This window comes from Ochotona princeps, chromosome 8 (genome assembly GCF_030435755.1).
Source record: "Ochotona princeps isolate mOchPri1 chromosome 8, mOchPri1.hap1, whole genome shotgun sequence".
In the NCBI taxonomy this organism is placed as follows: domain Eukaryota; kingdom Metazoa; phylum Chordata; class Mammalia; order Lagomorpha; family Ochotonidae; genus Ochotona; species Ochotona princeps.
In genome coordinates, this window is record NC_080839.1 from 39,487,637 (window position 1) to 39,509,590 (window position 21,954).

General features: G+C 47.3%; 1 long non-coding RNA gene across 1 annotated transcript in view; it reads left to right on the plus strand.

Annotated features, from left to right (window-relative positions):
• LOC131481000 (uncharacterized) overlaps positions 1 to 21,954 on the plus strand; it is a 70,138-nt gene that overhangs the window by 42,974 nt on the left and 5,210 nt on the right. Inside the window, exon 2 of the long non-coding RNA XR_009245967.1 lies at positions 4,237 to 4,425. This is a non-coding gene — a long non-coding RNA (uncharacterized LOC131481000). The remainder of the gene's footprint in view (positions 1 to 4,236; positions 4,426 to 21,954) is intronic.

The following is a 21,954-nucleotide window of genomic DNA, read 5'->3' on the forward strand; positions in this document are numbered from 1 at the left end:
TCTTCTATGAATCAAAGAGCTCAGAACACAGCTGGCAAAGTGACTGCAAACCCATGGCTGTGATATGTACTCTCTTCAACACTGCCCTGCACACCTGTTCCCCAGCAATCAATTAGATATTTCTTTAAAGATTTATCTACACATTCCTTTGAAAGTCAAAGAGAGAGAGAGAGAGAGAGAGAGAGAGAGAGAGAGAGTATGTGTGTAAAGAAGGAAAGGGAAGGGGAGGGAAGGAAAGGAATCTTCTGTTTGTTGCTTTACTCCCCAGATGGCTGCAACAGCTGGAGCTCAGCCAGATCAAAGCCAGGAGCCAGCAGCTCCATCCTGGTCTCTCACCTGGATGACAGGGACCTTGCACCATTATCTGTTGCTTCACAGGCTCATTAGCAGTGTGGGGTTGGTGGAAGCAGAGCAACCAGGACTCGAATCATTGCTCTGGTATGTGATGTAATCATCTCGGGTGATGGCTTCACCCACTACATCACAGCACCCATCACTATTTAGATATTTTGAACCTGTCTTTTTTTTTTCCTAACTGAAGATCTCGTTCTCTTTTCTCTCTTTGACTTTCAACAAATCTTTTTCTAAAAGAAGGAAAGAAACTGAAGCAGCACAATATGCTGTGGATTGGCAGTGATACAGGCCAGATTCCATCGCTGGGAAAGCATTTTTCTTCCTTTTAAGATAGTCACCTTTTGCTGCCCACAGATCTGGGAATGTGATAGTAGGATACACTGTCAAGTCTGCATTCCCAGTTACTGCTTTTCCCTCGTGGGAAGTTTAGAATTCCTGATGATGTCTCTGGAGGGAAGCTTTACTTGTCATTACCGGTCACGTGGCAAGGGTCACCCTTGGAAGTGTCATGGGCAGAAGGCAAGTGTCCCTGGGGGATCTGTGTCATCTGAAAATAGCTCCTAATTAGAGGCCTCTGGGTGAATGAGGCAAATGGAGGCATAAGACCACTGACCTTCAGCCACACCTGTAGGCCACAGCACAGACCTGCAGGCTTGTGGAGGTATTTGCAGTCACCATCTCAGAACTCTGGGGTAGAACAGCATATTTTTTTTCTCCCTTGTCATGTCTTGGGCCCAAGAACAGCACTTGGAGACAACCATCCAGTGAATGAGCAGAGCTGGGCTGTGGCTCCCTCATTCCTGACCTTGGGCCAGCACAGGAGTGGCCTACACTCAGAGCTTCTCTTTGAGAGGAGACTCTGGATTGAGTGCCTAGTGTGAAAGGGTTGGCTTGGAATGTTTTCTCAGATCTACCCCGACATGCCAACACCCACGTGCCCACCTCAACTTTATGCTGCTGCCAGCCCTGCCACCTACCATGGGATTATCTTTGTCCTGGTTGCCCTAGAAGGAGGGGGGTGAAAGACTGACCTGGAATAAATTTGAGCCCTTGAGAGCTGAGTCTTAAAAGAACAAGAAGCCACCCCTAGTAAGATACAGCTATAGGACATCCAGTTCTGGAATCCTTGAATACAATGTATGCCAAGTTCAAAGTCAGGATTAGAGTCAGTGTCCTGTGGGTGCGTAAAGTGCAGCCTGAGGTCTCATTTGGCCTTGCTGAAGTCCCTGTCCTAGTGGGGACCCACTAGCCTGCCTGTGTACATGTGGCACTTGTCAGCCTTGTGTTCACACTGAAACCTGCCCCAAGTACCCCACCTGCAGAAAGCCCCCCTCTCTGGCTTCTGCAGCTCTGAGCCTGCCAGGGGTCCCTATTCAGGAGGGCCCTGAAGATGCAGCTTCCTCCAGCATGTCTCTCCTCAGAGGCAGTCTGATGATTCTCTATAAGACAGGAGAGCAGTAGAACTTGGGGTGGCATCTGACTGGGAGTCTTCAAGGTCAGACCATTCTTACTGCTGGACAGACCTGGGCATCTGGCCCCTCACCCTAAATGGGAGGAAGTCAGGAAAATGGGAGCCTACAAGCCAGGAGCCCTCTGGGGCTCTCTACATGAGGTGAGTCTTAGAGGGTTGGGGGCAAACACTTCAGTCTGAAGTCCAGTACTTTCTTCCTGACCACTGCTTCAGATTGTATATCCCATATCAGCTCATCAGTAACCTTCCCACTGCCTCTCATTTTAAAATATTTATTTTTTGGATACTTTTATTTGAAAGACAGAACAACACTGAGAAAGCACTTTCATCTGTTGGCTTACTTCCCAGATGTCCACAACTGCCAGGGATGGGCCAGACCAAAGCTCCAAGTGGGTTGTAGTGACTCAAGTATTTGAACCATCCTCTCTAACTCCCAGGAATGTGCACCAGCAGGAAACTGAATTGGAAATGGAGCTGGACTAGAAATCAGGCTCTGATAGGGATGCAGACATCCCAAGCAGCAACTTCACCTGCTCCTTTCTGCTTGTGGGTTTGTCTTCCTTTTCTCCCTTGTAGAAAAGTTTAACATTTGAGGAGAGCAAGGTTAGGAGGCTTAGAGGTAGAGACTGGGAACTAGAATGAGACCCAGTGACAAACTAAGTAATCCAGCCACGAGGCTATGTTTGTCAAGGCGGAGCAGGAGGCAATGGTGATAACCAAAAAGGGCACGGGAGGCCTCCTCGCCAGGGCCTCCTACAGGCTCTGACAGGGCATTCCTGAGCCCAGTCAACTGCTACAAATGGACGTGTTCCAAATGCAGCAGGTCTGATGGACACGGGTAAAGCTGAAGTCATGCTTGTAGATATTTCCACAATCCTCTCATCATGTACCCAGAACAGTAACTATTACAACAGCCTCCCTGAAACTGGAGTGCCCTGGAAGACTCCACCTTCCACTTGGGGGTTAAACTTGATTCATTAGCATACATTCCTGATACTTAACTAGAACTCCATCCTGTGTACCCAGATACGTGGACTCCAGCATAATTGGTTTGTATTTAAATGCCCAGAAATGATTATATAACTTTTGTTCCATTAGCAGGTCCAACTTGAGTTAAGCCTTGTTCAAGAGTGAGCCAAATAATCATCCAAATAATAATTAGAACATGACAAACCAGCCTTACTTGTCTCCAATCCTGGGGATTGAAGGTACTCGCGAGTCATCAGTTGGTGGTGATGGAGGTGGATGCCTAACTCTCTAGACAGTGCTCATTTGTCCAGGAGGCCCAGAGCTGTGGTCTGGGGCTTCTCAGCAGTTGCCGGCCAGGGCTCTGAGAATTGCTTTCTGTTGCCAACCTAACAATGATAATACGGAGGCCTGGAGAGGTGGCCTTGCCAGCTCATGTTTGTTCAATATAAGGGCTAGAGAGTTCCTTGGCTCTAACCTCAGCCCATTTGGAACGCCTAACTGTTGTGACACCTCTATTTTGCCTCTGTCCAAAGGAAAGCCCACTAATTGTTTTTTTTTTTTAAAGATTTATTTATTATTATTGGAAAGCTGGATATACAGAGAGGAGGAGAGAGAGGAAGATCTTCCGTCCGATGATTCACTCCCCAAGTGAGCCACAACGGCCGGTGTGCGCCGATCCGAAGCTGGGAACCAGGAACCTCTTCCAGGTCTCCCACGTGGGTGCAGGGTCCCAAAACTTTGGGCCGTCCTCGACTGCTTTCCCAGGCCACAAGCAGGGAGCTGGATGGGAAGTGGAGCTGCCGGGATTAGAACCGGCGCCCATATGGGATCCCGGGGCGTTCAAGGCCAGGACCTTAGCCGCTAGGCCACGCCGCCGGGCCTGAAGCCCACTAATCTTACATGGCTCTGGCTATGACAATTGCCTTGTTCTGACCCCAGATCCAGTTTCCTATCACTTTCTTTTTTTTTAAGATTTATTTATTTTATTACAAAGTCAGATATACAGAGAGAAGGAGAGACAGAGAAGAAGATCTTCCGTCCGATGATTCACTCCCCAAGTGACTGCAACGGGCCGATGCGCGCCGATCTGAAGCCTGCAACGGGCTGGTGCGCGCCGATCCGAAGCCAGGAACCAGGAACCTCTTCCAGGTCTCCCACGCGGGTGCAGGGTCCCAAGGCTTTGGGCTGTCCTCGACTGCTTTCCCAGGCCACAAGCAGGGAGCTGGATGGGAAGTGGAGCTGCCGGGATTAGAACTGGTGCCCATATGGGATCCCGGGGCGTTCAAGATGAGGACTTTAGCCACTAGGCCACGCCGCCGGGCCCTCCTATCACTTTCAACCAAATATCCTGTTATCAGGAGGCCTTCAGTGTCATTTCTTGATGTCTCCAATTTCACTCCCTGAAAATGAATTTTGGATCCCAAGAAGCTTCCTCTGCTTAGGTCCACAGCTCAGCAGATCAGACCCTGGATCTCCAGTCATGAACTCCATCCTGACTTTGAAGCAGCAGCACAGCTCTAGGTCTGGCAGTGCTTGGAGGAATTGGGAACCAAGCACCTTGCATGAAATCATTTTGGAGAACAAAAACAAAATTAGAGAGAAAAATGGAAAAACTGAGCCTTTGCTATAAGGTAACATATGTTGGTGGGAGAATTTGAATGTTTTTTCTGAATAGATTTAGTGTTCAACTGCCAAGGCCATTTAAACTTAGCTCGTAATGATACTGTGTTTCACATTATCACACAGGGCCTGGTGAAGACCAGTTTGTAGAAGCATCTGGACCCGCCCCCTCCTCCCTCACCATCCTCCCCCCAACAAGTACCTTGATTAGGTATTCTCTCTCCTGAGATTAGAGCTTACCATAGTTGACACAAGGTCATCGCACCTTTGATGCTGCTCTCTGGCACCGGCATTCCTGCCTGTCTCAGCCACCAGACTGTGGGGCCCTTGGAGACTAGAAACAGGCTCCTCCATCACTGTGCCCCCAGGGTTGGCCCAGAGTGGGATCTCAGATGATGTCCTTTGGATAAACTGACTTGCGAAATGTGTTCATTCCCTGGCTGCTTCCCCAGGTCCCAGGAGTTAACCATGTACTGCCTTCCTGTGGCTCTGTGTATCTTAGCACACCTGTGTTCATTGGTGGACACCTCCTAGACAGCAGAACCCAGCACTGTAGATCAGGAGTGAGTTACACTACCAGAGAATAATGTGCTTCCAAACAGTGAATGCCCCTTTGACATTTCAAATGCGCCATTTATAAAGCTTGCCAGCCACTTAGTGTGCCTAGCATGAGGCGATAACCCCTGGCAGCCTGATGGAGATGCATCAGGTACTTGATCCGTGTCATGCTTGAGTTCAACCCTGCCAAACACAGGGTTCAACCTTGACACTATCTCTTCTTGGCCACATTTCTGATGGCAGATGCCATCCAATCCAGGGGCTCAGAGGAAAAATAAGAAGGAACAGCCCTCAGTAGTTTGAGGTAGGCAGTCTGGTGAAGGCGGTGTGCGAAGACCCGGGCTCCCTGCCTCGCAGCTTGTGCACCACACTCATGCAAATCACCATGACCTCTTAAGAAAAGGGAAGGAGACCTAGATGTCAGTGCTGTTATTCAGTCACAGCAGCCAGGCTGCGAGATGTTTCTCAGACCATGGAGAGAAATGTGTCCCAGAGTCACACAGAGGCGGGAGGTGGGCATCAAACCCAGGCCTGCTGTGTGTGCAGGAGCAGGAGCAGGAGCAGAGCTTCCGACTGTCTTTCCAGATCCAGTGTGTTTGTGAGGTTGGCGGTGCTGCCTCTGGCTTCTTAGGCAGGGCAACTGTTGTTTTTAGGTTTTTGATTTTTGACCACATAACCAGTGTCAACCAGAATTTCCCATGCTTTCTGCCTCTATAGGTAAGTTACATCTGAAAACCTGTCTGGGTGCTAGGGAGCAGCTCTCATATGATTGGGATGCCAGTGAGTACCTGGCATGCCAGGCTGGGCTGGGCACCAGCCCTCTTCTGGTTGCCTCACCTTCCATAGGCCAGACAGTTTTCACAGTGTCTACCCAGCTGCAGATGCACTTCCTGCTTCCGTTTGAGAGCAAGCGGGGCTCCCCAGTATGTCTTCCTGTGGGCTGTGATCGGAAATGACTGTGTCACTTGAGGGTCAAGATAGTTAAGAAGAGGGTGTGAAGAGGCAAAAGGTAGACAGTGCCCCTGATGTCCACTGGCAGAAAAATGGATAAACACAACATGATGTACACTTGCAATAGAAACAAACCCTGCTGCCTACTACCACATAGGTAAACCTGGAAGATGTTATATGAAATGAAATAAGCCAACCATTGCTAATTTCAAGCCAGCCAGTTGCTTCATTGATAGACAGGACCCAGGCAGTCATGTTTGTAAAGGCTGAGAGCAGAATGGAGGGAATCAGGGACTCTGGGAGATGGGGTGGAGGGGAACGAGTGTTGAAAGGGTACAGGCTTCTGTCTGGAGGTTGAGAGCATGCTGGTGCTGGGTCTTGGGCATTGCTGCCTGCTAATGTCAATGGTATCATTCTCTGATGCCCCTGGACTGGGCTCTGAGGAATGGCTAATGGCTCTGTGGAACTGTATGTCCTGTGAGAGGGGCTGGCATTGTGGCACATCAGATTAAGCTGCCACCTGCAATACCCAGCATCCCCTAGAAACCCAGTTTGATTCTATTCCAACTCCCTCTAATGGGCCTAGGAGGGCAGCAGAGGCTGGCCCAAGTGCCTAGGCCCCAGAACCCAGGTAGGGCAATTTGGTCCTCTCCATTGCCAAGCCTGGCAGGGTGTGATATGAGGAGACATTTGTGATGAGGGCTTAAGGTCAGATTCAGCAAAAGATTGATTCAGAGCCCATTGGTAGCCACGTGAATTCCATGGACTCTGTTTCTAAGGAAACCTGGAGGAGTTGAGCTGTCTGCATTCTGGGCTAGGAGCTGAACATGGGCTTGGGTGCGGGAAGCAGAGGTGACAGAGGAGTGGCCCTTGACCCACCAGAGGCAGACAGGAGAGCTATCTCCTCATGCTGCATGTGGAGAAGTGGCTCCATGGTTCCATTTCAATGGCTGCCCCTTCCCTGAATGTAGCATTGAAAGGAGGACAGGATTGTCCTGTCTTGTGCTCAAAGGAGACTTGCTATGAGCATCATGCCACAGTTATTGACTATACTAAAGCCAGAGGACACCTCCTGGACCCTCAGCAAAGGCATTCTGACCTCAGCGATGTGAAAAGGCAGAAGAGACCCAAACTGTGGTCCCCCTCATGGGAAGTGCTCACTGGGTCACAGGAGTGTTCTCCCATTTACCCCAGCACTAGAGTAGGTCAGCAACTGTGGTGACCTGAAGTCACTGAGACCTGTCCGCTAAGTCCCCTCTGGCCCGCCTACCCCCATGCTGTCACTGGGGACTTGGGAGCTAGTCCTGACACCTGGTTTTGGGCTCACTAAGGGGAGTCTACACAGGAATGAGCTTGAACTGGAACAGAAGGACTCTAACCTTAGGTCTGTAATCCTGCAAATGCCTGTGCCTGCAAGATGAATGCATGTTCTTGGGGCCATCTCCTCTGACTCTTGCTGCCACAAGATTCTTTCACTTTGCCATGTTGTACGCACCATCCCAGCCTGCACCCAGAGGCAGCTCTCGGGTCTTTACCTTGATTCCCACTAAAGTCACACTAGACATCCATTAAGAAGAGAGTGTGAAGAGTATCTAGGCTTATTTACATGTAGCAGAATCTAAAGGACTGCTCAGGCAAGAGGTTTTATTCTGTGGCAATCAAAACAATCAGATGGAATTTTTGATCTGTTATTCTTTCTGAGGCTGTCTACACCTCCAGAGATTTCCCAGTGGCCAGATTCTGCCCCACATTGTTGACCAAGCTCAAGATTTTTTCATGATGTGACTCACAAACCACGTGCACTAGAACCATCATTGTGAAGTGAGGGTCTACCAAGCTCTCTCTTTCTGTGTGTGTGTGTGTGTGTGTGTGTGTGTGAGAGAGAGAGAGAGAGAGAGAGACAGAGAGACAGAGAGAGACAGAGAGAGAGAGAGAGAGAGAACTCCTGTGTGGACTCCCCCTTAGTGAGCCCAAAACCAGGTGTCAGGACTAGCTCCCAAGTCCCCAGTGACGGCATGGGGGTAGGTGGGCCAGAGGGGACTTAGTGGACAGGTCTCAGAGAGAGAACTCCTGTGTTTGCTGGTTCATTCTCTAAATGTCAACAAGACCAGGAACTAAGAACTCCTTCCAGATCTCACACTTGAGTGGAAGGGACCCAAGCACTTAAGCCATCACCTGCTGCTTCCCAGTATACACATTAACAGGAAGCTAGATCAAAAATGGAGATGAGACCTGAACCCATGCACTTTGATTTGGGAGGTTAACTTCTCAAGTGATGGCTTAACCCTCTGGGATGCAGCACCTGCCCCCTGAAACTCCTTTTGTCAGGACACCTGGTTATAACGAGCCTTACATTTGAGGATATGTATTTGCTATTTGCAGTGTCTATTCTGGAGAGTGACCTCTTAGACCATATTCACAAAATCCAAGCAGTTGAAAGAAACAATAAGTCATCTAACTCAGGAGTCTTCTAAAAATTTGCTACACACACACACACATCTAGTAACTTGGTATCACCATCATTTTTTAAAAGATGGACAAGCTCTTCAACAGTCAGGAATGTTATTCCTTTTCTTTCATCTGGTGTGTACAGAACCATTCCTCATCTCCAAACAACTTTATCCTGATATTCAGTGCATTCATACATTTATCTGCTGGGATATGAGTGTGGCAATTTCTCTGAGTAACGGTTCTCAAAAGGTGGTCTGGGGACTTAGAGGGGAGACTTCCTGAGACCACCTCTGAATACGGGCTGGGAAATCATATTGTTTTCATGGTAATAACATGTTATCGGTCTTTTCATTCTCATCCTCTCATGAGTGAACAGTGGAGTGTTCAGCACTACACAGCAGGTAGTTCACAATAGACTGATGTGGACATAGGTAAGGGGGGTGGGTGTACAGTAGAGTGGCTAGACCACTGCTGAGGATACTTGCGTTCCATGTCCTAGTGCCCGAGTTTGGGTCCTGGCTCTGCTCCCAGCTCCAGCTTCCTGCTAATATGCATCCTGGAGGGCAGCTTAAATACCTAAGTCCCTCCAAACCTGGTGGGAGAGCAGATTGAGTTCCTGGCTCCTGACTTTGGCTTGGCTGAGGCCTGACAACTGTGGGTATTGTGGGAGTGAACCAGTAGATGGAAGGGCTCTTTCTCCCCTTCTGCCTTTCAAATGTTAAAAAAAAAAAGTAGATGTAAGATTCAGCTATGCTCTGTTAAGCCAGATTTGCTGTCAACTGTTAAGATTACAAATGATGCCAACCTTCTAAGTTTTCTTTTTTAAAAAATAGTTACTTCTCATTAGTATATTATTTATACCAGCATTCATTGGGCTTACTAATGCCACTTTTAAATGAATCCCATTTGGACTTCTTGGTTTTAATTTCTACCATGGTAATTATTGACAGATAACATTTACCTAAGGCAGAGGTTTCTTGAGGTTTTCAATAATATTTAAGAGTGTTGAGGAGAGGCAGTTCTTACAGAAGGATTTTTGTGGGTACCAATGTTGGTATTCTGTGGGCCAAGTCAATTTTAGAGCTCACTGAGGCCCCTTGGCTCTCTCTTTTCCAGAACCCTCCCTGCAGTATCAGGCTGCAAGTCTGTTTTCATTTCTGCCACCAGCCCAGCTCTGAAGAGGCCATTCTTGGCTCTCAAGCTCCGATGGACTGAGGAGGAGCTGCTGGGAGAACAAATGTCTCCCCATCCCTCTCTGTCCTAGGAAAAAGTCTGCAAGGCCTGGGGACCACAAGGAGAGGCGGAGCTGACTCTGCACCCTGGGGTCCCAAAGAATCCTCAGGCAGTGTGGTGACCAGCTTCTAGTGCTCCTTCTTAGCAAACAAACATACGCACCTGGGAATAATTCATAGGAAGTCGCAAGCTGTGGGCATAGCAGCCTGGAAGCTTAGACACCTCCTGACTTTGGGAAACATGTTTACTGCAGAGCAGGGCCTTTACCAGGGGAAATGTTGCTGGCTGTTGTTCCCCATCCTTGCTCCTTCCTCCCCCCTCCCCACAAGTGCCCTACTTCCCTCCCCAGTTGGCTGGAACTTGCTGACCCTGGCTGGGAGGCCCGCCAGAGCCCTCCCACTTTCCCTAGAGCTTCTTGTTCTAAATGGAGTTGTTTTAAAACGGATGCTACACAGAGTCCCAGTTCCTTGGACCCTGCATCTTAACCCCTGACACCGGGGGTGGGAATAGAAGGCAGGCCCCTCCTCCCTGTAATGTTCTTGGCTCTGAAGCCTGACCACAAGGATGCAGGCCAGGCTTCTCTGCAGTGGGCTGGTGCTGGCTCTAGGGCTTGGGGGTAGGGTGGGGGAAAGGAGAGGAAGCTGCCAGAGGAAATTTGTCTGAGCAGTACAGCTTGCAAAAGACCTTTCAGCCCCCTCCTGCCTGGCTGGGCTGGCATCCGGGGGGCAGTGTTGGAGTAGCCCACCCAGGAAGGCCTTACTCTGACTCCACCAGCAGAGATCTCAGGGAGACATCTCCAATGGGAACAATAAACTCTTCATCTGTTTTGTTCTCATACCCTGAGCATTCATACTTTCATTCATTCAGCTTCTGCTCAAAAAAAGTGCACATACCATACTAGCCCTTGTTTCAAGTGCTGGGGCTACAGCAGGCAGTCAAACGGGAAAATGCCTGTCCTGATGGAAGTTAGCAATTTCATACTAGAAAGGAAGGAATAGGACATTTTTGGAAATACGATAATGAAGAGAATAGAAAATATTTGCCCTTTGACCCTATCACCATCTTAACTTTTTAAATTGATATATTTTTTAGTAGAAAGGCAGATTTACGGAGAAAAGGAGAGAGAGAGGACAATCTTCCATCCACTGGTTTACTCCTCAAGTAGAATCAGAAACACGGCTTCAGGTTTCCTGCTGCAACCAGTGTGTGGGGAGGTAGATGTTTGGCACAGTAGTTAAGACCTGGCTCAGATGGCTGGCATTGTGGCTCAGTGAGTTAAGCTGCTAGTAGTGATGCTGGCATCCCAAACCAGAGTGCCAGCTCATACGCTGGCTGCTCTGCTTCCTCAGCCCCAGCTGCTGCCATGAATGGAAGGTTTCTTTCTGTCTCTTTTATTCTGCCAATCTATCTTTCAAACACATAAAATAAATCTCTCTCTCTCACACACACACACACACATACACTTGCTTTTTTTTTTTTAAGACACCATTTGGGACTTCAGCATCATGTATCAGAGCACCTGGGTTCAAGTTCTGCCTTCACTCCTAATTCCAGCTTCCTGCTAATGTGCATCTTGGGAGGCAGCAGGTGTTGGCTCTAGAACTATGATACCTGCACTTACATGGGGGACCGGATTGAGTTCATGTCTTCTGGCTTCAGCCTCATTCAGCCCCAGTTGTAGACATTTGGGGAGTGAACCAACAAGTGGAAGATCTCTGTCTCTATGCCTTTAAAATTTTTAAAAAATAATAAGTAACCATTGATATAAATAGATAAATGATGTGTGGAAGGAAAAAGATGGTCCATCCTCCTCTGTTCAGCTCTGGGAAGAAGTGGCCAGAAGTCAGGTGGCCTCCCTCAGGCTGCAGGAGGGGCCCATCAGAAGCTGTGATGTCACTGTAACCATGTGTCATGCATAGTGGCAGGGGGAGGACCCAGAAACAACCAGTGTCTTCCTCAGGAAAATCCTGTTTTTGTGTGAGAGCACTCATCTGAAAAGGGGTCAGGCCAGGCTCTCTCACCAGTCCTGTAACTGTGTCTTGTGCAATGTCTCCAGCATTTTGCTTTCAGTTTCTCTGCTTCCAACTTACCTGTCCTGTGCACAGGGTGTATTGTACATGTTTGTTCATTGGGCACCTGCTGAGCACCAACCATGCACCAGGCCCTGGGGAGGGGCTGAAAATACCCTGTGAGAAGAGAATGAGAGTGGCTCCCTGAATGCTGTCATAGGACCTATACCATGGAAACCAGTGATCCAGGACCTCAGAATAGAGGGAGGTGGGTGCCCCTCCTACCTGAGCTATGGGTCCTTGGATCTTCTCAACGTTGGTTGCGCAGGGCTGAGCACTGCTCTCTCAGGAGCCTAGCTGAAAAAGCAACAGGGAATCAATTCACAATGAATGAGCAGAATTTTCTGAAGCAGGCAACTGAAGGGGTGGGGCTATGGGAGCTTTTAGTCAGCATGGACAGCCTGCTAAGAGAGAGGGAGAGGGCAAAGTTTCCATAGGGCTGTGCAGAGTGCCTGTGGTAGGAGCCTGGGTTTAGTGATAGGGAGCTTGGCACTGGAAGGTGAAGAGGGCATAGGGCATAGGGCATGGAGTCCAGACCCAAGAGTTTGTACTTTACCCCATAGGAGGCAAGAAGGAAGTGTGGGAGGGCTTCAGAGCTGGGCATGACAGGTTCAGATAGGGGAACACACATACACGTTAGGCACACATGTAACTAACTACATGCAAGTGTCTGCATAGTCTAAATATAGACACACCTTAAAGACATGCATATGACTGCAGCTCACTCACACAGACCTAGATAAATAAATTACTTCCTTATGCTTTTCTTCTACTACTCTCTCCTGGGGTTAGTTAGAGATCTGCACATTGCCCGGGAACATTTGAATTATCTGGGCAAAAATGCAAAGAGAAAAACTCAGTTAAGTGCTGCCACAGCTAAGTGCTCATGAGAATCAACAGGCAAGGCTTGGGGACAAGAAGGACTGGGGAGAGAATAGCTAAGTGAAGGGGCTGGGCAGAAAGGATGCCCACATGTGTGGCCTATGCCTCTTTCCCGTGGGCAGACCTAGTGCCTGGGCAGATGCAGCTCTCTGCTGTGGGCAGTCAGGTGGCCATCAGCAGCTGGTTGAGTACCAAATGCAGCTACAGCGCCAGGGGTGGCCCTCTGGGTCCCCAGAACAAACAGAAGCCCCTGACACCCCCACAGTAGGGGCGAGCGGAGTGGTGGAGAAGAGACATATATTGCATAGCATTAAAATCTATCCAAGTGGGACTGGTGAAGTTTGAGGAATTATCAAGTGTAAGAAGAAGATGAAGGAGAGAGACAGAAGATGAATGTAGCAAGAGAATTTGCACCCAATGATTTAGAGCACACTGACTTTACATAATTACCAAAAGCAGGGTAGGAACTAGGTTTTGAGTTTCCTACAAAATAGAGGAAAAAATGAGAATGTGAAAGTGACAAAGCTGACAATGTACAGAAGGAAAAGGAACGTTAGTTCCTCTGTGATTGCTCTTCTCCGCCTTGCATGAGCTTCTTCTTCTTGTCACCATTCACTTCTCAGCATCTCCCTCCAGCATTGCTGCATCAAGCAATGCTGCATCTAACAGTTGAGCTGCACGTGACCCAAAGATATTTTATTTGAAAATAACTCAAGAGAGAAAGGATGTTCTTCTACTGGTGAAAGGACAATGGGTAATCTTAAAAATCAATCTCGTAACCATCCAGAGAAATACAAGACAATTAATGATGATTTTCTTTATCATAATTTTCTGCATCCAACAAGTATCTGAAATACTACAATTTTTTAAGGATCAGTAATAAAATACAATATGCAGCATGAAACACCTCAAAAAATAGGATTTAACATAGCAACCGGCTACTTCTAAATAGAACACACACACATATCTACATAGCATAGAGGCATGAGTGAGTGTATATGTGTGTGTGTACACACAAAGAGGAAACAAGTGGAAAGAATGTAGGGGTGTAAACTGTCCACTCTCTGTCTAGGTGGTAGAATTTGACCACCCCACTCTTGTCCTAGCTTGGATTCTCCTAATTCTTTGCATGAGGGTTTGGATACAGTTGTTTTGAAGACAGAGAGGTGGACACAGCTTGTTTCCGGTTGGTCACTCCCCATTCACTCCTAATGCACTTCACTTTAGCCACAGCAACAACCATTGTAGTGCTACAGAGCAGCCTGGCCACGTTAGCAAACCCATAGAGCCTTCTCCTGTCTTCCTCCTGCTCAGCTGCTCAGCAGCGTTTGGCACATTTCCTCATTCTGTGAGCCACATGCTTAACTCCTGCTTTTCCTCCTACCTCCCTGGCAACTCCTCTATCCCTTCCAGACCCTTCTTCCTTTGCCATGTATTTAAATGTGGGTCTCTGGGCTTCCTCCAGTAACTCTTCTCCCTAAGTCAGCTTGTCCACTCCTTAAGCTTTTAATCCCACTGACGTATACGTAACTGTCAACTTTTACTCCTGCTGCTCTATTTCCCTTGGTCTTCTTCAGGCTTGCTGCAGTCAGCTGCCTATACCACATCTCATCTCAGTGCCTAATGGGCACTTCATTATGACTGATAGCTTTTATTTCTCTTCCCAAATATGCTCATTCCCAGCCTCCCTCTTGGAAACAGATGGGTCCACTGTCTTCCCAGTTATAAAAGCCAGAGAACCGGGCTTGTCCTTAGTTCTGTCTTCTTCCTCACTTCACGTTTAAACCATTTGCCTCTTGCTGGGCAGAAGGACGCCTCAGGTCTTCCTGCCTCTTGTTCTTTGCTGCTCACTCCTAGTGCAAGCCTCACCTTCACTTGGCATATTAGTCCTCAGTAGCTGCCACAGCAAAATGTCAGAGCCTGGGTACCTTAAACCACAGAAATGTATCTTTTCAGCCTTCTGGAAGCTGGAAGTCCCACAGCAAAGGATCAGCAGGGTTGCTTTTTCTCAGGGCTCTGCCTGGACTTACAGATGGCTGTCTTCTCTGTGTGGTCTTTCTTCCACAGGTCTGTGCCCTAATCTCTTTGTACAAGGAGATCAGTCAAATGGGATTAGGGCTTGCCCCCATGATCTCAGTTAACCTCAATTACCATTTTAAAGTCTCCCCGTCTTCAAGTACAGTCACATTCTAAGGTGTAGAAGTTAGGACTTCAGTCTCTTTTAGGGCACCACAATTTAACCCTTAACATTGAACCACTCGGGCTCGGCAGCGTGGCCTAGTGGCTAAGGTCCTCGCCTTGATCCCATATGGCCACTGGTTCTAATCCCGGCAGCTCCACTTCCTCTCTATCTCTCATCCTCTCAGTATATCTGACTTTGTAATAAAAATAAAATAAATCTTTAAAAAAAAAAAAATGGGCCCGGCGGCGTGGCCTAGCGGCTAAAGTCCTCGCCTTGAACGCCCCAGGATCCCATATGGGCGCCGGTTCTAATCCCGGCAGCTCCACTTCCCATCCAGCTCCCTGCTTGTGGCCTGGGAAAGCAGTCGAGGACGGCCCAATGCATTGGGACCCTGCACCCATGTGGGAGACCCGGAACAGGTTCCTGGTTCCCGGCATCGGATCGGCGCGCACCAGCCCGTTGCGGCTCACTTGGGGAGTGAATCATCGGACAGAAGATCTTCCTCTCTGTCTCTCCTCCTCTGTATATCTGACTTTGTAATAAAAATAAATCTTTAAAAAAAATTGAACCACTCCAAGTGTAGGGGCAGCAGGGGCACAAAAGCATTAGAACTGGCCTCGCTACTTCCATCCTGTCCCCTTTCCAGCTGACTCTGCACAGAACTGCTATTGATGTTTTTATATGCATAAGTCTTATCACACCATTCCTCTGTCTCAACCCTATAGTGACTTTCTGGTGCACATCAAACAAAGCCAAGACCCTTTGCCTCAAGGTCCTGGCTCCTGTCCACCCACACAGTGTCACTTCATGCTCCTCTCCCCATCAGTCACCACACTGCCATCACCCTCCTAAGACAGGATGAGCCTTCTTACAATTCAGAGACTCTCAGTCATGATGTTTGCCTGCTGCATGCAGCATGGCTTTCCTCTCCTTACTTTTCATGTTTTATCCTTGTTGTTCTTCAGAACTCCACTGTGTACATATTCTTCATAGCATTTACTATATACAACTGTTTCTCTGTCAGGTTTTGTGTTTCGCCTACTGGCGTGTGAGCTCTGAGGGCAAGAGCTTTGCCTTTCCACAGCGAGGTCACTAGCATCTAAGAATGCCTGGGATATTCTAGTAAGTTCTAGCTGAACAGACGAGGGATTCTATCAGAATGAATGATGTGAAACTTTTACCCATAAGGAACAGCTGGAACTGCTGCAGATTGTTGGATACATGGTCATGAAATTTCAAAGAGTTCTTGCCAAGATGACTATTGTATTTTTAGAGTGGTTGGTCTTGAGCCTTTCTTTCTGGCTGTAGTTGAAGAGCAGGAGCAATTTCCTGTTGAAACCACTTTTCATTCTTCACCATGATATCATCTCATTTGTGGTGGAGAGCACACCTCTCTAATTGTCTAGGACAGGATCAACCAGCCATTAGAGTGCCAGATTAGAGTGTCACAGACATTGGCATTCCTATATCTAGACTTGAATCCCACCTCTGCCATCCTTGAGCTACATGACCTGACCAAGTGTAAACTCTGCCAGCCTCCCTAACGTCAAAGGTAGATTGGAAACAAAACTTTCTGCCTGCGATGAAAAGCCTGCTGTGGTACCCTACATGTGGAGTATGGTAATTAGTGGTGAGCATTATCATTGATCCAGAGAGCAGAGTCCTGACAGTGAAGAAGAGATAAACACATGAGTATGAGATTGTGCTGAGAAAATTCATAATTATTTGGATTGTGTGAGAGATGAGGCAACATTAATTGCAGAGAATTGGACATCTCAGAGTGACCTGATGATGTAGTCATGCCATCCACAAACCCTTCCTTACCAAAGCTGCTGTGCAGAATGACCAAATCCTCTTAAATTCAGACCACATACTGCATGATCTGTAACTACAGATATCCTTAAAATGGGGTTTGCCTGTGCTTAAGGACTTCCTGTGAGGCTGGCTCAGTTCCTGGCTGATGAAAGAAAACTACTCCAGGCTATAGGAAAAGGCTAGAGACCTTCCTTTTTTGTGTGAATTTCCACCTTTTACTCAAAACCTGGTCTTCCCTTCCAAGTAGGATGGAATCTTTCCACTTCTCCTTTACTAGAAGAAGAAAGCCTTCATTTGGCCTGGGGGCCCAAATCTAGCAGTCCTCCTGGAGGGAGGAATTTAGGCTCTAGCTCCTTTGAGGTCTCTATGAGCATTTCCAGATGGGGGTGGTCCTCTGGGATCCAGAGTCCTCAGATATGTGCACATTGAAGCCATGTGCTCAGAGAGAAGTACAGAATAGGATGTCCCCAACAGCTAGAAACCTATATCCTAACTGAAACCAGATTAGCAACAACATTGGCTCTCTGGAGTTCAGAGTAGGTGGTTGTTCTTTTCTGTCTTAATGGGTACTGAAGGAAAAGGTAAAGGGCAAAGGAAGCATCTGCACATCTTTCATCCAATCAGCACAGTCCTTGGTGGTGGAAGGAGCCAAACCATAATTGTCTCACCCTGAGTCATGAAATTCAAAACTAGCAAGAAGAATTTAATGTTAAGTAAGTGTTAAATAAAGTAAATTATAGAAAGAAAGCAAAACAAACCAACTGGGTATGCCTAATTATACCTTACAGAAATCAATGCACATATTCATTCCAAGACATGTGCAAGAATACTTCAAGCAGCTTTATTCACATTAACTAAAAAGAGCTGCCCTCCAAATACCCATGAGTATTACAATGGATAATAGCAACCTGTATAAGAATACTGCCTAATAATGCAAAGCAATGAACAACTGATCTACTCATGTACATGGATGAGTCTTAGAGATATTAAGTAGGACCACATCGAACCAAGGAAGTCAGGCACAAGAGAGAATGTGGCAGACAGATCCTACTATGAGCTCCTACAAAACACAGCCTTGCATAACCTCCTGCTTTTGGTTGCAAGCAGAACCTGTGAATTGTTCTTCCCAACTAGAAAACAGAAAAAAGTTTGAGGAATGTCATTCCCTTGATTAGATCTCATGGCATGTCAGAAGTGATGGGTTACCACTCCCATGTCTTTCTTACTTGATACAAGACTGTAAGCTAGCAAGAAAACCTCCCTTCTTTTATATACACATATATATGTAAATTTTATTTTTGATGATGTTTACATAGTTTATTAGGGTGGAAAGCATCAAAGATTAGAGACAAGAGGGTGAGATGACTGTTTCCAACATTTCTTTTTCTACTTCCTGTATCCAAGGGATGGGGAGATAAAGGGAGATGCCACACCCACCCTCCCAACAGCCTCAGCACCTGGGATGGGGAACAAATACCCAATTTCATCCCAGGTTCCCCAGTGTGTAGCATGCTCTGAAGGTTCTGCTCAAGCGGTTTCAATAGTTCTGAAATGCTGTCAATCTCACCAATCCAAGGATGAGGAAATCCTTCCAAGGTCCATTGGCTGACACAATCCACCTTAGAGTCTCCAGTTGCCCAGATATTTGCTGTCAACACTTGGCTGGGGTAGTTGACTAACTTGTTCTGCCCTCCTTCCTCTGCTATGGTACCAGATGTCCTCTGTAAGCCCCAATGGACTGCCATACCCTCCATGTGTATTTGGGCATGCTGTCCACTAATCCATCTTAGCCACTAAGAAGGCCCAGTTCTGTCACATGCATTCCATGATCAGACCACAGATGCTACAGTTCTCCCCACGGTTGGAGTTCTGAGTCCAGCAATTCAGTTGTAAGAAACCTTGTCTGCGGCAATCCCAGACCTGACTCTTCAGTATGCTTGTCAGACAGGGTCCAGTTCAGTCCATCAGCCTATACACACACTGGTAGTTGCAATTGCTGGGTCAGTTCTGTTTCCAGCTCTGTCTCTTATGTAATCCAGTGAGTGCTGTGGCCCAGCCCAACCCTGCCCACCACATACTCAGTCCTCACATACATCAGTGGGAACTGTAGTCTAATCAGAGCAACCCCCACTAGGTCCATCCCCAGCCCTGGTTCCTGTGTTGTGCAGCAGATCGGTTGTCTGCCCCACATCCCAGTCAGCTCTCAAATATGTCAATGGGCATTGAAGCCTAGCTCAACCCAAGTGAACCCACTATCCAACCCACACTCATTGGACTGAGAGGGGAAGATCTCTCAGTGTGGACAGATACCATTTCAAAGAGCTGGAGCCTAGGTGGATCAAAGAGGTGGAAGAAGGCAAATTCTTGCTTTATCTTCCACTGGAAGACGCCCTTCTTGACCCCTGCCCATGGACATCAGAATTCCAGGTTCTAGGGCCTTTGAACTCTGGGGATTGCACAGGTGGTCCCCTGGGTTCTCCAGCCTTCAGTGAGTAACATTATTGGCTTCCTTGCTTTTGTCTTTGGACTTGGACTGAACCCTACTTCCAACATCCTGGCAGCCCTGCTTCCCATCCAGCTCCCTGCTTGTGGACTGGGAAAGCAGTTGAGGACGACCCAAAGCTTTGGAACCCTGCACCTGCTGAGAGACCCGGAAGAGGCTCTGGGCTCCTGGCTTTGGATCAGTGCAGCTCTGGCCGTTGCAGTCACTTGGGGACTTAATCAGTGGATGGAGGATCTTCCAAAGGAAGACCCCCTTTTCATCTTATCACCAGCCTTGCATCTCAGGTGGTTGCTGGGTCTTCCTGCTCTGCTCCTATAGAACAACCTCCTCATTCCTGTTCTCTGCTGGGCCCTTTGCTGGCAGTCTCCCTCAGCTTGTGCTCTGTTTAAATGGACACTAAGGAAGTGCTGCTGTTTCTCAACCTTTTTCTTAGTTACTTGTTCATCTTAGAATTTCCTTCTCCCCTCCTCTGAAAGATTTTAAGCCCTCTTCTTTCTGTTGGGTATGGTGAGCTTAACTAGCTCAGCCACTTGGACAGGTATGACTCTAACCTTACTGATCACAGGTTAGGGTGAAGGCAGAGGGGGAGAAATCTAAGCTAGCCTCTCCCCGTAGACCCCTGACATGACCATAATGCCTCACCCTGGAGAGGTCCATCATATCTTCCAAACCACTTGGCAACCCAGGGGCAAACCCTCTGCCCTTGACTCTCAGAATCTACCTGATCGGTCTGGGCTGCCATAACAAAATTACCAGGGGCCTTAAACAGCGGAAATGTCTTTCCCACAGTTCTAGAGGCTGGGAAGTCTCAGCGCCATGTCCAGCTGATTCACTTGCTGGCTAGAGCCCTCTCCCTGGTGACACTGAGCACCTTGTTGCTGTACCTCCCCAGAGTAGATAGAGAGCATCTCTCTCTCTTCCTTTCCTTATAAAGCCACTAATCCCACTACAAGGGCCCCACAGGACCTTTTCTAAATCTGAATGCCTCCCAAAGACCCCAAATACCATCACACCTATGGGTTGGGGCTTCTGTTTACAAAGGTGGGGGGATTTAATTCAGTCTAGAGCTTAATATATACACAAGAAACAGGCTGCCCCTTCATATGAGTTATAAATTAAAATAATAACATATGTTATACAAAGACTTTTCAAAGTGCTTATGGACAGTAACATTAAGCAATAAGTTTATTTTGATACAAAAAAGTTTTGAAACGTGAAATTTTTTCCATAATCCTTATTTCCTATGAACTTTTTGAAGACCTCCTCTTGTATATGGATATTTTAAAAAGATTTTATTGAGACCCAGCATGATGGATCAATGGCTAATCCTCATGTTGGCAAGTGCCAGGTTTCCATATTGGTGCCAGTTCATGTCCTGACAGTTTAATTTCCCATCCAACTCCCTACTTATGGCCTGGGAAAGCAGCAGAGGATGGCCCAAAGCCTTGGGACCCTGCACCCATGTGGGAGACGGAAGAAGCTGCTGGCTCCTGGCTCCTGATCAGATTAGCTCTAGCCATTACAGCCATTTGGAGAGTGAACCACAGATGGAAGATCTTTCTGTCTCTCCTCTCTGTAAATTTGCCTTTCTTTCTGTCTCTCCTCTCTCTAAATCTGCCTTTCCAATAAAAATAAATATTTTTAAAACTTAAAAATTAGGGCCTGGCACAGTAGCCTAGTGGCTAGAGTCCTCGCCTTGCACATGCTGGGATCCCGTATGGATGCCAGTTCCAATCCCGGCAGTCCCGCTTCCCATCCAGCTCCCTGCTTGTAGCCTAGGAAAGCAGTCGAGAACACCCCAAAAGCCTTGGGACCTTGCACCCATGTGGGAGACCCGGAAGAAGCTCCCGGGTCCTGGATTCAAATTGGCTCAGCTCTGGCCATTGCGGCTGCTTGGGGAGTGAATCAATAGATGGAGGATCTTCTTTTCTGTCTCTCCTTCTCTCTATCTGCCTTTCCAATAAAAACAAAATTTAAATCTAAAAAAGATAATAATTAATAAAACATTTTATGTATTTGGAAGACAGAATGACAGAGAGGAAGAGACAGAAAGGGAGAAAGATCTTTGATCCACTGGTTCACTCCCCAAATGGTTGAAATGTCTGGGGCTGGGCCAGGCTGAAACCAGGAGGCAGGAGCTCCATTCTGCTCTTCCGCACGGGTCACAGGGCTCTCAGGACGTGGGCCAGCATCCACTGCCTTTCCAGGTACATTAGCAGGAAGCTTTGTTGGAAACAGAAGGCAGGACTAGAACCAATATGCTATGCCAGTGTTGCCAGCAATGGCTTAACTTATTGTACTACAAAATCAGTGTGTGAGCATGGATTTGAATTCCACTTTTCCATAAACTTTTTGAAGCCCCGCATATATGTTATATATGTATCTATCTTCTATACATATGTACATGTATATATCTATATACACATGCATACACACGTACGTTTATATATAATAATAGCAATAGGTTACAACTATGGCTTCTTTCTCTCCGCCCTCCCCCTCTGTCACAGATCCCTCAGATCAGGCAGTCCTGGCGTGATCACAGAGACCCTAGCTAAAGAAAAGTTGGGTCAAGGCTACATTTGGGGTGGGTTTAACAGAACACTTCAGGCACTGTCATACTGCAGGAATGGCTGTGACAGCCCATAATGCCAGTTCCCCAGCATCATGCTAGGGGATGAATGAATGAATGAATGTGACCCATGGCAGCCAGCACTAGAAATACGTAGGTAATGAAGAAAAACTGAGAAATAAGTGGATGAAGCCAAAAGCTAGTATATGGAGAAATTCTTCCAACTCCTACAATTCAAACAGAAAAGAAAATTGAGTAAAGTTTTCTAAGATTCAACAATTATCCCTAAAATTCCCAGGACATTACCAGTAACAAGTCACAAAG